Source organism: Heptranchias perlo, chromosome 2, assembly GCF_035084215.1.
Source record: "Heptranchias perlo isolate sHepPer1 chromosome 2, sHepPer1.hap1, whole genome shotgun sequence".
Taxonomy (NCBI): domain Eukaryota; kingdom Metazoa; phylum Chordata; class Chondrichthyes; order Hexanchiformes; family Hexanchidae; genus Heptranchias; species Heptranchias perlo.
In genome coordinates this window covers 66,719,084-66,732,372 of record NC_090326.1, presented here as the reverse complement: position 1 = coordinate 66,732,372, position 13,289 = coordinate 66,719,084, and the positions used below count along the sequence as shown (strand labels likewise).

The window sequence follows — 13,289 nt, the reverse complement described above, 5'->3', positions numbered from 1 at the left end:
AATCTTAGAATAAGGGGCTGCTCTTTCAAAACTGAGATGAGGAGAAACTTCTTCACTCAGAGGGTGGTAGGTCTGTGGAATTTGCTGCCCCAGGAAGCTGTGGAAGCTACATCATTAGATAAATTTAAAACAGAAATAGACAGTTTCCTAGAAGTAAAGGGAATTAGGGGTTATGGGGAGCGGGCAGGAAATTGGACATGAAGCTGAGTTCGGATCGGTCAATGCCCTGTGGGTGGCGGAGAGGGCCCAGGGGCTATGTGGCCGGGTCCTGCTCCGACTTCTTGTGTTCTTTAGATTTGTGGTTGGGATCAGATCAGCCATGATCTTATTGAATGGCGGAGCAGGCTCGAGGGGCCGATTGGCCTACTCCTGCTCCAATTTCTTATGTTCTTATGTATGTTCTTAATTTGCAATTGTATTTTTTTTTAAAGTTCCACTTACATTTTCTAAGTTAACTTTGGGTCCTGGAAACATTTCCTCAAGCACAGGTCAAGTAATCAGATTCCAAACCTCTGCTGTTCTTGTCTAATATGTCTGGTGGGAGGGTGGTGACATTGGAGCCTATTTTATTACCTCTTTCCCTGCTATTCCTGTTAGGAGGTGCTTTCCCTGTAAGTGCCTAGCAGATGTTGCCCAGGAATGAGATTCACATTTTATTGTATTATAGGTTGAGGATCTGCTGGTATTGATAATTAGTAGGTTTGAACTCTGATTGGGAACGTTTAATTTTACTGGAAGGATGCTAAGTTTTTAACTTATTAAATATAGCATGCATACAGCATGTACAAGAGCAGTCTGAGCTGGCAAATGGACTCTTGTGGCAAATAGCTTATCTTACAAGATGGGTATTTGTAAGGAGCCGGAACTTAATTGTGGCGGATGAAGGGGGTGATAAGTAGCTGTGAAACTTTGTAATGATGACCCCTTGACTGGAATTTTTCCTGTTTAATGTAAGTTTCATTCCTTATGGTGTGCTACTAAGCCATATGGTGCAAAAGTGTCCAGATATGCTCTTTAGGCATTCAGTTGGATACTTTCGAGAATAGCAACTTACATTTATATAATGGAATTGGCACTGGAGTCAAGCTGTAAAATATATATGGATAGGATTAAACAGAATTGTAATAGTGCTCTTTTCTGCCTGTCTTCTTCTCCCCCTCCCCCACCCCCACCGTCAATAGTCAGAACCTGCTGGCACTTTCTATTAGGCTGATATGTGAAGAATGGTTACTGGAGGATAGTTAGAATCATAGAAAGGTTACAGCACAGAAGGAGGCCATTCGGCCCATCGAGTTCGCGCCGGCAAGAACAAACCAGCTCGTCCCACTCCCCTGCCCTTTCCCCATAGCCCTGCAAATTTTTTCCTTTCAAGTACTTCCTTTTCAAGTACTTATCCAGTTGCCTTTTTGAAGTCCATGATTGACTCTGCCTCCACCACCTTCGGGCAGTGCAGTCCAGATCCTAACCACTCGCTGTGTTTAAAAAAAAAAGCGTTTCCTCATGTCATCTTTGGTTCTTTTGCCAATCACCTTAAATCTATGTCCTCTGGTTCTTGACCCTCCTGCCAGTGGGAACAGTTTCTCTCTATCTACTCTGTCTAGATCCTTCATGATTTTGAATACCTCTATCAAATCTCCTCGCAACCGTTTCCATTCCAAGGGGAACAACCCCAGCTTCTCCAGTCTATCCACGTAACTAAAGTCCCTCATCCCTGGAATCATTCTAGTAAATCTCTTCTGCACCCTCTCTAAGGCTTTCACATCTTTACTGAAGTGCGGTGCCCAGAACGGGGGACAATATTCCAGTTGTGGCCAAACCAGTGTTTTATAAAGGTTCATCATGACTTCCATGCTTTTGTACTCTATGCCTCTATTTATACAGCCCAGGATCGCGTATGCTTTTTTAACTGCTTTCTCAACCTGCCCTGCCACCTTCAACCATTTGTACACATATGCCCCCAGATCGCTCTGTTCCTGTACCCCTTTTAGAGTTGTCCCTCCTGAGTTGTGCCCTCAAGTTTATATTGCCTCTTCTTCCTACTGAAATGTATCACTTCACATTTTGCTGAGTTAAATTTCATCTGCCACATGTACGCCGATGCCACCAGCCTGTCTATATCCTCTTGAAGTCTATCACTATCCTCCTCACTGTTTACCACCCTTCCAAGTTTTGTGTCTACTGCAAATTTTGAAATTGTGCCCTGTGCACCCAAGTCCAAGTCATTAATATATATCAAGAAAAGCAGTGGTCCCAGCACCGACCCCTGGGGATCACCACTCTACACCTCCCTCCAGTCCAAAAAACAACCGTTCACCACTATTCTCTGTTTCCTGTCCCTTAGTCGATTCTGTATCCACGTTGCTACTGCCCCCTTTATTCCATGGACCACAATCTTGATGATAAGCCTACCATGCGGCACTTTATCAAATGCCTTTTGAAAGTCCATATACACCACATCAACTGAATTGCCCTCATCTACCCTCTCTGTTACCTCATCAAAAAATTCTGTCAGGTTAGATAAACACAATTTGCCTTTAACAAATCCGTGTTGGCTTTCCCTAATCAATCGACATTCATCCAAATAACTGTTAATTCTGTCCCGAATTATCATTTCTAAAAGTTTCCCCACCACTGAGGTTAAACTGGCTGGCCTATAGTTGCTGGGTTTATCCTTAAACCCTTTTTTGTACAAGGGCGTAATATTTGCAGTCCTCTGGTACCACCTCCATATCTAAAGATGTTAGGAAGATTATGGCCAGTACCTCCGCAATTTTCATCCTTACTTCCCTCAGCAACCTAGGATGCATCCCATCCGGAGCGGGTGACTTTCTACTTGAAGTACAGGTAGCCTTTGAAGTACCTCTATCAATTTCTAGCCCATCCAGTATTTCAACTATATCTTCCTTTACTGTGACTTTGGCAGCATCTTCTTGGTAAAGACAGATGCAAAGTACTCCTTTAGTACCTTGGCCATTCCCTCTGCCTCCTTTATGGTTCCTAATCGGTTGATAGTTGATGGCTATTGAACTTTCTCTGTTGCATATTGATTTCAGGAGAATAAGGGAGAAAATTAACCAAAATATGATCAACACTTAACTAACTTTTTCCAAAAAAAGGTAGAAAATGTTTAGATGTTAAACTTCAGTTCCGTAACAAAGTTAATGCTGTTTCGGGAATATCTATGTAGAATTAGGCTTAAGGGGTTTAAATGTAATAATTCAAGCAATTGGAAAAAGTGTCTAGAAAAGCATCTCCTGATTGTATGAATTTATTAAAGTTTCCCCAAAGTTTCGGTGGTAAGAAAACTAAGGGTCAAAAGAGACCTTGGGTTTAAGACTAGTTTTTGCTGGGTGGTGAAGGTGGTGGTGCAACAGTTGGTCTAAGTATCCCTCGACTGTGGTTCTTGTTCCCTTATTAAGCAATGATCCCTGTTTGAAGTGTTCTAATAGTGGATGTTGGGTTAGGAGAAGATTGGGCCTGATTGGGATATGTAAGGAATCTTATAACACCAGGTTATAGTCCAACTGTTTTATTTGAAAATCACAAGCTTTGATTTTCAAATAAAACAGTTGGACTATAACCTGGTGTTGTAAGATTCCTTACATTTGTCAACCCCAGTCCATCACCGGCATCTCCACGTCCTGATTGGGATAGTCTCTGGTCAAATACCTCATGAATGCTCGCTATCTAAGACTTGCAAGAAAAATGATAATTTGAAGAGGACTTCTTTTACTTGTGGATCTGCACCACAGTAAAGTCCATTTTAATCTATTGATAATTTGAAATTGCTTATTCTCTTCACTATTCATTTCTGTGAAATGTGGAAGTTACATTTGGATTGTGACTATTTTTTTCCTCCCTTTCCAGGAGCTGATGCAGAATTCAATGGATCGTGGATGTTTTTGACAAGCATGCTGAGTTCTGTAAATTGATTAGCTTTCCATTCAGTAACAGGTTTTAAAGGTAGTTTTGATCGGAATTTAGTGGTAAGGCACGAGGGATGTGGCAGTTCACTCATCACACTGCTGTCATTGTAGTTTTTCATCTGTTACTACCACTAAAGGCTACTTTCAGAAGTCTGTGTATGGATGGAAATGGCAAACAGTAATGATAAATAGCATGGAGAAAGTAATTCTGGAAAATGACTTGTTAAATTGCAAGAGTACAATAACGGGCCACAGGTTCAAAGGGCAAATTTAGAACTCAGATCAGGAAGCTCTTCACACCAGGTAATTGATATATGGAATGCACTCCTGAATAAAGTAGTGGAGACAAAAGCCTTGGAATCATTTAAGAACTAATTGGATGCTTCTGGTCTGACTTGGTCTGCAATGTATGCATAACCTACTATGTATATAGAGTATACAGTCATAGTTCTTCTAAACCTCTCTGTACTTCTGTTCCTTTTCAAAAGTAGGTTGTGCTGGATGTGAGCCCAAGTAGAACTTCAATTAATTGAGGGGTAGAAAGAAACCTTTTTGTAAATTGAACTTTAAATTCTACAGCTACAATCTTCCTCAAATATGTAATCTTAGCAACTAAGGTTCTGAAGCTGGATGTGGAAATTGTGAGATCTATCTTTGAGGAAAATTAAGTAAATGATGGGAATGCGGTGGTATTGCTGAAGTGGTCAAAGGACAATAGTGGTTTATACAGACCACTTTTAACTCCATACATATATTTAAAGATTGTTATGACAAACACCTGTTGCAGATTATTTTGTGGTTGGTTTCTGTTGGCTCACTTCACTCGGTGTACTTAATTAAATTGACTGTCCAATTTTTCCCTTGTCACTATGAACATTTGACTTTCTTTGTTCTTCGCTTTATGAAGTTATCATTTTTATGATTCAGTACAATACACCAATAAATTCATAGTTTTCCTTATTTGTCATCACACCTTATTTGGAAATGTTAGTTAAAGCATCTACTGTCTGGGTTCATTGCTGCAGGCATAGTAAATTTAGCCTCTCATGGTGTTAGAGGGAAAGAAATTATGAGAAATTAAGCAAGGTTGTGTTTTGTGCAAGGAACTAATAAGCTTCCTATTGGAGTTGACCATTATTGCACCCAGTAATTATGCTTTTATTGAGAAACTGTTCTCCGAGAAACTACACTGCAGCTTGTCAGTGTTACTTTGCCTGGATCTAGGTGTCAGTTTTTTTAGTACATCAGCACTGGAGTTACACTCAAAGGTGTTTCAGGCAGCGCTAGAGTGTACACTCATACTCATAAAATAACCTGACTGATTAGAAACTTGGTCCTTCAATGGAGCAGTGCCAGATCAATTGCTGAGCCAGAAGGATAGGCAGATTTGTGGTCAGTGTTCTGATCTCCAGAACCTGTTTCCAGCTTTATAAATTGGCATGGAATGCCTCTAGTCCACTTGGGCACAATATTACTTGTATATTCTAGGCATGATGGTGTATAATTGTACAATTAAATAATGCCATTACCTATGAAATCATATCCCTAGCCTGCGTCAGAACCTTCAAGCCAAGGCATAAAAGTGGACAGGTAGGTAAAAGTACTTAACTGTTGGAAATAACCTAATTTAAACATTTGTTAAAACCATAGTTTGATGGGAATGTACAAAATAAATATAAAATATCAAATTTAAGTCAATATCTGAGAGTCAGAAGCAGGCAACCTAATTGGCTAGTGGTTGGCATATTTATATCCTAGGTATGAGCAAACAAGATAGTGTCCTCAAAGCCTAAAGCAGGGATTAAGATATTGTCATTGCTTAAAGGGAGATTAATATGGTCAGTCATGAAAGTAGCATCTGAAATATAACTGATTCCTAGGTTCAGCTAAACCAAACATTAAAATTTAAACATGCAATGGGCATTGTAGTATTTTGCTAAAGTAAAGTTGTGCATCAGATGGCTTGTCCACTTAAGGCCACATAATGTAAATGCTGCGAATAGGTACAGACTAGGCACAATTAGAAAATAATTATTTCTTGCTAGATTGGCACCTGCTGTAAATGACTGGCTCCTTACCATGGTTTAACAGGAAATTACTAGTTTTTAAAATGCTTTAAAGATTATTGTTGATCTATAATTGAAACAAGTGCAACTAGAGGCAAAACCTAATAGGTCTGAAAGTCTAAACCCTTTTAGAGTATGCAGAGGTTCTGATCCTTATGAGGCCTTCAACATTCTGAACAGTGACCGCAGCATAGGAGATGGGGCAGGAGCTCTCAGGCTGTAAGCAGGCTGGTGTGCTGAGTGAGAAAAGGTGTAGTAGCTTGCTGAATAGCAGAAGGGGTAGCCTGCCTGTTACTTAAGAGACCTCCATGACCCTGCAACTTTGAGGTCAATGCCAGAGGTCCCAAGTGGGTGCATCTCAGCACTTATGCCAGAATCCTTGCCATCCTTACTGCAACTCCATGCTTGAATCTCTCCAATCAGGTTTTCTGCACTAAAATTTGCCTAAGCAAAGTCACAAGTGCCATCCTTTGTGATGGTGGTGTATTATCCCTCCTTGTTCACGGTCAACCACCCCATCCTCCTTCAGTGCCTTTCCTCCGTTCTCCCGCTCAGTGGGACTGCTCTCATTTGGTTCCACTTGCCTCTGATTGTAGCCAGAGCCTCTCCTGAAATGGCTTCTCTCCCTCCTCTGCACACTTACCTCTGGAATCCAAGGATCCATGCTTGATGACTTCATTTGCAAGCATGGGGCCAGCTTCCTCATGTACACTTACAACACTCCTCCACTGCCTCCATCATCAGACTGCTCTCCAACATCTAGTCTTAGATGAGCCACAGTTTCCTCCCGCTAAATATTTGGAAGACCGAAGCCATTGTCTTTGGCCCCTGCTGCAAATTCCGTACCCTTGCCACTGATTCCACCCCTCTCCCTCGCTATTGAGTCGGGCTGAACCAGATCAATCGCAACCGTGGCATTCTATTTGACCCTGAGCTGACCTTCCACCCCAATGTACTCTGCATTGCAAAGATGCCTACTTCTACTTTCATAACTTTACGTGCCTCTACCCCTATTTGAATCTGTCTGCTGCTGAAATCCTCATCTATTCCTTTTGTCACCTCCAGCTGTGACTATTCCAACCCTCTCCTGGTTGGCCTTCCACCTTCTGTAAACTTCAGCTTATCCAAAACTCTGCCCATATTTTATCCTGTATCAAGTTCAAATCACCCATCACTCTGTCCTCACTGACCTACATTATTCCTGGTTCTCTTAATGGCTCTTTTAAAATTCATATCCTTGTGTTCAAATCCCTTCATGACCTCGCCCTTTCCTATCTCTAACCTCCTCCAGCCCTACACTCCCCCAACTCTGTTACTCAGACTGTGGCCTCTTGTGCATTCCCCCTCGCTTAACCCCACCATTTACAGCTGTGCTTTGTTACCCAGACCCTATGATCTGGAGTTCCTTCCCTAAAGCTGTCCACTTCCCTCTTTTCCGTAGACCCTTAAGACCCACCTTGGTTAACCCTCCTATTGTTGCCATTTTACTGCCTCCCCTTAAAAGGGTTTATGAAAAAGATTATAGGATTTCTAAAATTATAAATGGAAGGAACGTCACACCCCGTGAGAAAATTGTGTAACAGCAATAGTACACTGATTCTGTTACGATTTCTGTCTTGTTGCTGGCTGGTGCAGAACACTGGCCTGAATGACTTGCTTTAGATGTATACTCACATTTTGGTAGGAAGTACCTAGTTTCTCCGTGGTCCCCTAGACAGTGTGGCTCAGTTGATACTTTCACAGTGCAGTAATGAAGCAACTCTGTGAGATCAAAGATGCCATCTTGTAGCTGCCATTTCCAGTAAGTGTTAAAAGATACCAAGCCATTTTTCAAAGATCAGGGGAGATCTGGGGCAAAATCGCTCCTTCATCCAACCCCACCAGAAACTAGATTCATTGGTTATTGCATTTTGTTGGCACCTTTACCTAGATAACTATACCAATGTAACTTCTGTGAAGTACTTGGAGGTTGAGCTTAAGGCACTTTACAAGTATATTTATAGTATCTAACATCCAGCATCACCCTTCATTGCAGCTTGTTACTTATTGGTATCAACATAGTGCTGCACCGTGCTTTTAAATCCAACCCAAAGGATTTATATCAATTGCTATATAAATATGAACTTTCTCTGTGAAGCTAGTTCAGTTTCAACTTATTTCCTAGAGATAATGTAGCAATAGCACACAGTACAGTGAGGGACTGGCAGGAGGTTAGGTGTTAAGGAATTAAATTGGGACAAAGTGAAAGTAATGCAGTGAAATCCTAAGGGTTGTCACTCTGAGCAGTGGCTGGTTCCTTGTGATCGAGCCATATTTGATTAAGGCTGTACTTACACTATAACTTTGCCCCTAATGCTGAAGTACTATAAATGAGTCTTAAATTGTTCTCTACTTTCCTTCACATCAGTGTCCCATCGCAGTTCTTTCACCTCTATCGTCAGCTGGTGAGAGGTTGTGGCAGGCAGGGCCTTAGGCAACAGTATTTGGACTCACATGGATGGACAGGTTAGAGGTGGTTATTATGAGGCATGATGAGAAAGGATGGCAATAGTGCAGCTGATAGAGGTTTGAGTGTCTTGGTAACAGGCTTAAGATGAGAGCCACAGTCAGCTTGTTGCTTCCATCCCCACAGGAATCTACAGTTATATACATTTTGGCTGAAGGAGGGGGAGCATCGCTGTTGGAACAGGAGCTGTACATCCCATGCTTTCCATCACAGTTGGAGTTTTTTTTTAAAATGTCATGCTGTTTCCACCAGTGGGAGGGATAAAGAGATGGAGCTGAGTGGTGACAAGAATGTTAGGGAAAAGGTTGCATTACCCTGCAACCACTACTCAGGTTGAGCGCAACTTAAATCACAGAATACAGCCTTAGTACAATAATTTGGTCATTGACTTGTACTGAATAAGAACTCATGCACACTGCAGTTACTGAAAGGGATAAAGCGTCATAGCACTCTGGTTTTCTGCAGAGGATCATGGTGCAATATGCTGTGATTTAGTTTACATCCACCATCCCACAGCTAACATGGTCCATTACGTACAAGCACAAAGGTGAAAGATATTTCCTCTGCTGCAGAAACACACAAATCATACAGTATTGGCCTTGAAAAAGAGGTCCCAAAAAAGATTGTGTGCCTGTAATGATTTGGAAAGAGGAAGGGAGGGAATACGTTGTATAATTAGGATATGCAATTTGTTCTCTTGCTGACATGGGATTTCATTCCACAATAAGATTTGGTAATGCAATTTACAACAGCAGTAATATTGTTTACCATTTTGCTAGAAACTTCACCTACAATCCTGCATGAGAGCCATCTGACCAACAAGAACATGCTTGTACAGCAAGTCAAACTTATCCACTTATGTATTGCCAATGTAACTCAATAAATGAATCTAACACTTCTAGATTGTGCATTTGTCCTTGCTTGATCCAGAAGTAGTGGACATTATTTGGGAGCTCGAAGTGACTAGCTTTTTTAAAAAAATCAGTTGAATGAAGTCGTGTGGCATTCAATTTTTTGTTATACTTACCATTTATAGAAAAGGTAAAATTCACAAGCGTATTTCACACTAAAAGACCCAAGCCTGTAATTTCCACGAGGCATAACCTGATACCAGTGGTCATGGGCCAAACTTTTTTTTTAAATTCAGTGCTGAGCTGTTAGTTAACAAGTTACCTAAGTTTTCTAGGGAAAAATGAGCAGCCTGAATTAAGCATATTCTTAATTGAATCACAGGACCACAGCATCTGAACTTTTTCATAATGTAGCTACTCCGAATGAAGTAAGAAATGGCAAGAAAGTTAATCAAAGGAAGCTGATTTGCAAAATAAGAGACAACTGAAAGCATACATCCATTACAAAAAGCGTAAAACATTTTATTCAGCAACCCCAGTTTGCCGCAACTATTCACAAACAGAACAAGTAAAACAACCTTTGAAAGCAAAAGACAGGTAGTAACTGAACATAGTGCTCTACAAAATGTTTTTTAAAAAGCATCAAATTACTGCCATGAGCTTGTCTTGAGTCATCAGAATTATAAGGAGAGTCAGTGCAAACATCATGGGGGGTTAAATTCGATAAGGCCGGAAACTGGTCGCGGTGCGTGATTAACCCGTATCCGGTCGTTCCGACACAGGCAGCACAAGAGATTCGTGTTGCCTCCTCAGTTAGTTGATTGTAGTGCAGCAGCTAGGCCTGGCTGCATTGTTCAGTGTTCTCGCCAGCAGGAAGACCAGATATTGCGTGAGTTACTCGCACCTCTTATAAGCAGCCTGCACCTCTTTGCAAAACAAAAAGATGGGTCCTCATAGAGATCAGACATTGCACATGTAAAACTCAGATGCAGGTCCAGTCTCTATGTTTACAAACTGTTGAGTTATGTTAAAACATTGAATAAAGGTTGCGCACTACTAAATCTCACATCCTCCAATCTGCACGCCAGACTTCACCAATCTGCCGATCTGAGTTTGTACCAGGCCTGCTAGAGAGCGTGCACCAAGGTTCCCTGCTGATACACTAGAGGCCTTGCTGCAAGAGGTGGTCAGAAGGAGGGGCATCCTATATCCACAGTGTGGGGTGGGGTGGGGGGGAGGGTGGCAAGAGGCCCTCCCAACATATGCTCAAGGGACAGTAGGGGATGAAGTCAATGCCAGGCGCATAGCACCACAAATATGGATGCAGTGCAGGAAGAAGTTCAGTGCTTTGACACGAGTGGTCAAGGTGAGTGAGGTCAACTGTGAAGTGGCAACTGCACCACTAGCCGCATCCACTGCTCCACGCACTACGCTTTCCCATCACCTACATGCTAACAAACTCAATCAGTACTCAGCTCGTCCAATCAGTTGTTTCACCCTCACACATTACCGCTGCTGCAAGCCACACACCCACAACTCACAGGTCAAACACACTGGCAGCTATTCAACCATGACAGGCATATCATCCAAACATCCTGTCGGACACTCACTGACATACATCCTGCTTTCTTGCAAGAGAAGGTGGTGCATAGCAGGAGGCAGCAAGTGGCAGTGGCATTTAGCCCCTTGAGCCTGTTCCACCATTCAATGAGATCATGGTTGATCTGTGACCTAACTCCATATCCCCCAATACCTTTGGTTAACAAAAATCTTATCAATCTCAGATTTAAAATTCACAATTGAGCTAGCATCAACTACTGTTTGCAGAAGAGCGTTCCAAACTTCTACCACCCTTTGTGTGTAGAACCGTTGCCTAACTTCACTCCTGCAAGTCCTGGCTCTAAATTTTAAGCTATGTACCCTAGTCCTACTATTCAAGTATAGGAGACCTCCAAAAACAAGTACAAATGCATCAGAAGCCAGAAGCAATAATCCGGTAACTAACCTGTAAATCCTACACGGTCCCTTTAAATAACAACAGTGGAGGATCTCTGGGCCGTCTAAGACATGTTCAGCTGTTCGTGGTTAATACACTGCGTTGGCTGGAGCGTTGAGTGCCAAAATGGTATCCCTTTAAATCAGCATTGCACACTGATCTAATGCATATTCTCCTCACTTTACATGGTATCGGCATTCATTATCTGCATGTGTGCAAATGCCTTTACTAAGACAGCATCTGGCGCATGTCACGTTAGCAGCGTGCGCATTCCGGGCACCATTTTCAGACCTTAGGAGGCTGCTTGGCACCTGAAAAACGGGTGCTACACAGCCGAATTTCTAACCCCATATCTTTTCCGTTTGTTGCTGTTACTCATTTCAAGATAGATTTCCCCAAATAAAGGCTTTCTATTAGCAGTAAGTACAATCATGGGTGCAGGACAACAAATTTAAATATTTAATGAGCCCTGTGTTCATCTCAGGCAGCTGCCAGAGATACCTAAGGAGCGCCTTAACCAATATGGCGGCCGCCACAGTTTGTACGCACTTCCGGCACAGGATGGTCCCATCAGGAAATTGGTATGTGGAATGCCGATTTGACGCTCTATAACTGAGCGAAACAGAGCCATGTTTCTACCCCTTAATGTATTAACAGCAGATGTCGTATTCACGACAAGTGGGAGAACACTGTTTATAATGAAGTGCTCCTGTGCTGTTGCTCGTAATAAGTTGGAGGTTTTCTAAGAACTGAAATGTTATACCAAGTAATATTACCAAGGATACTGACTTATCAGCAATACAATTTCCAAATTAATATTTTTGGAACGTGTTTGCCTCAAGAGCTTTGGGCCTAAATGGCTGAAGGCATAGCCGCCAATGGTGAGGTGAAAGGAGTGCGATGGCACAAGAAGCCAGAGTCGGAGCAACACAGAGTTCTCGGAGCATTGCAGAGCTGGAGGAGGTTACATTGATAGGGAGGGCCAAGGCTATGAAGGGATTTAAACATAAGAATGAGAATTTTTTGGGCTGTTCAACTGGGAGCCAATATAGGTCAGCGAACACGGGTGAGTGAAACATGGTGGAGGATAGGATATGGGCAGCAGAGTTTTGGATGAACCGAAGTTTAAGGAGGGTGGAGTTAGGGAGGCCTTCCAGGAGAACATTGGAATAGTCAAGTCTGGAGATAACAAAGAAATGGATGAGGGTTTCAACAACAGATGGGCTGAGGCAGGGGTGATGTTACAGAGGTGGAAGTTGTGATAGAGAAGATCTGGGCTTGGAAGTTCAGCTCAGGGTCACATCGAACACCAAGGCTGCGAACAGTCTGGTTCAATCTGAGACAGCGGTCGGGAGGGGGACAGAATCAATGGCGAGGATAGGGAATTTGTGACAAGGGCTGAAGATATTGGCTTTGGTCTTCCCAATGTTTAATTGGAGGAAATTGCGACTTATCCAAAACTGGATATTGGACAAGCAGTCAAACAACACAAAGGCAGTGGAGGGGTCGAGAGCTGGTGGAGATGTAGAGTTGGGTGTCGTCAGCGTATATGTGGAACCTGACCACATGTGTATGAATGTGGTGGCCAAGCGGCAGCATGTAGAAGAGGAGGGAGCCAAGGATAGATTCTTGGAAGACCCCAGAGATAATGGTGTGGGGGCAAGAAGAGAAGCCATTGATGGCGATGCTCTGGCTACAATCAAATAGGTGAGAGTGGAACCAATTGAGGACAGCCCCACTCAGCTGGACAATGGAGGAGAATGGTGTGGTTGGCTGTCAAAGGCTGCAGAGGCATTGAGAAGGATGAATGGAGTAGCCGGCCAAGTTTCTGCCGCAGGCAAAACGTTAATAAAACCTGAATTTGAAAGTGGTTCGGACCTCCCAACTGCCACGTTGGGTGGGCGGCGTGGGCTGATATCGTGCCCGCTCAGTGCCCAAACCAAA

General features: G+C 42.6%; 1 protein-coding gene across 1 annotated transcript in view; it reads left to right on the top strand.

The window, feature by feature from the left end:
* Nucleotides 1-9,396, top strand: part of LOC137339964 (heterogeneous nuclear ribonucleoproteins A2/B1-like) — a 29,389-nt gene extending 19,993 nt beyond the window's left edge. Inside the window, exon 12 of the transcript XR_010966664.1 lies at nucleotides 3,868-9,396. The gene's annotated coding sequence lies outside the window, so the exon portion shown is untranslated. The remainder of the gene's footprint in view (nucleotides 1-3,867) is intronic.
* Nucleotides 9,397-13,289: the final 3,893 nt, after the last annotated feature.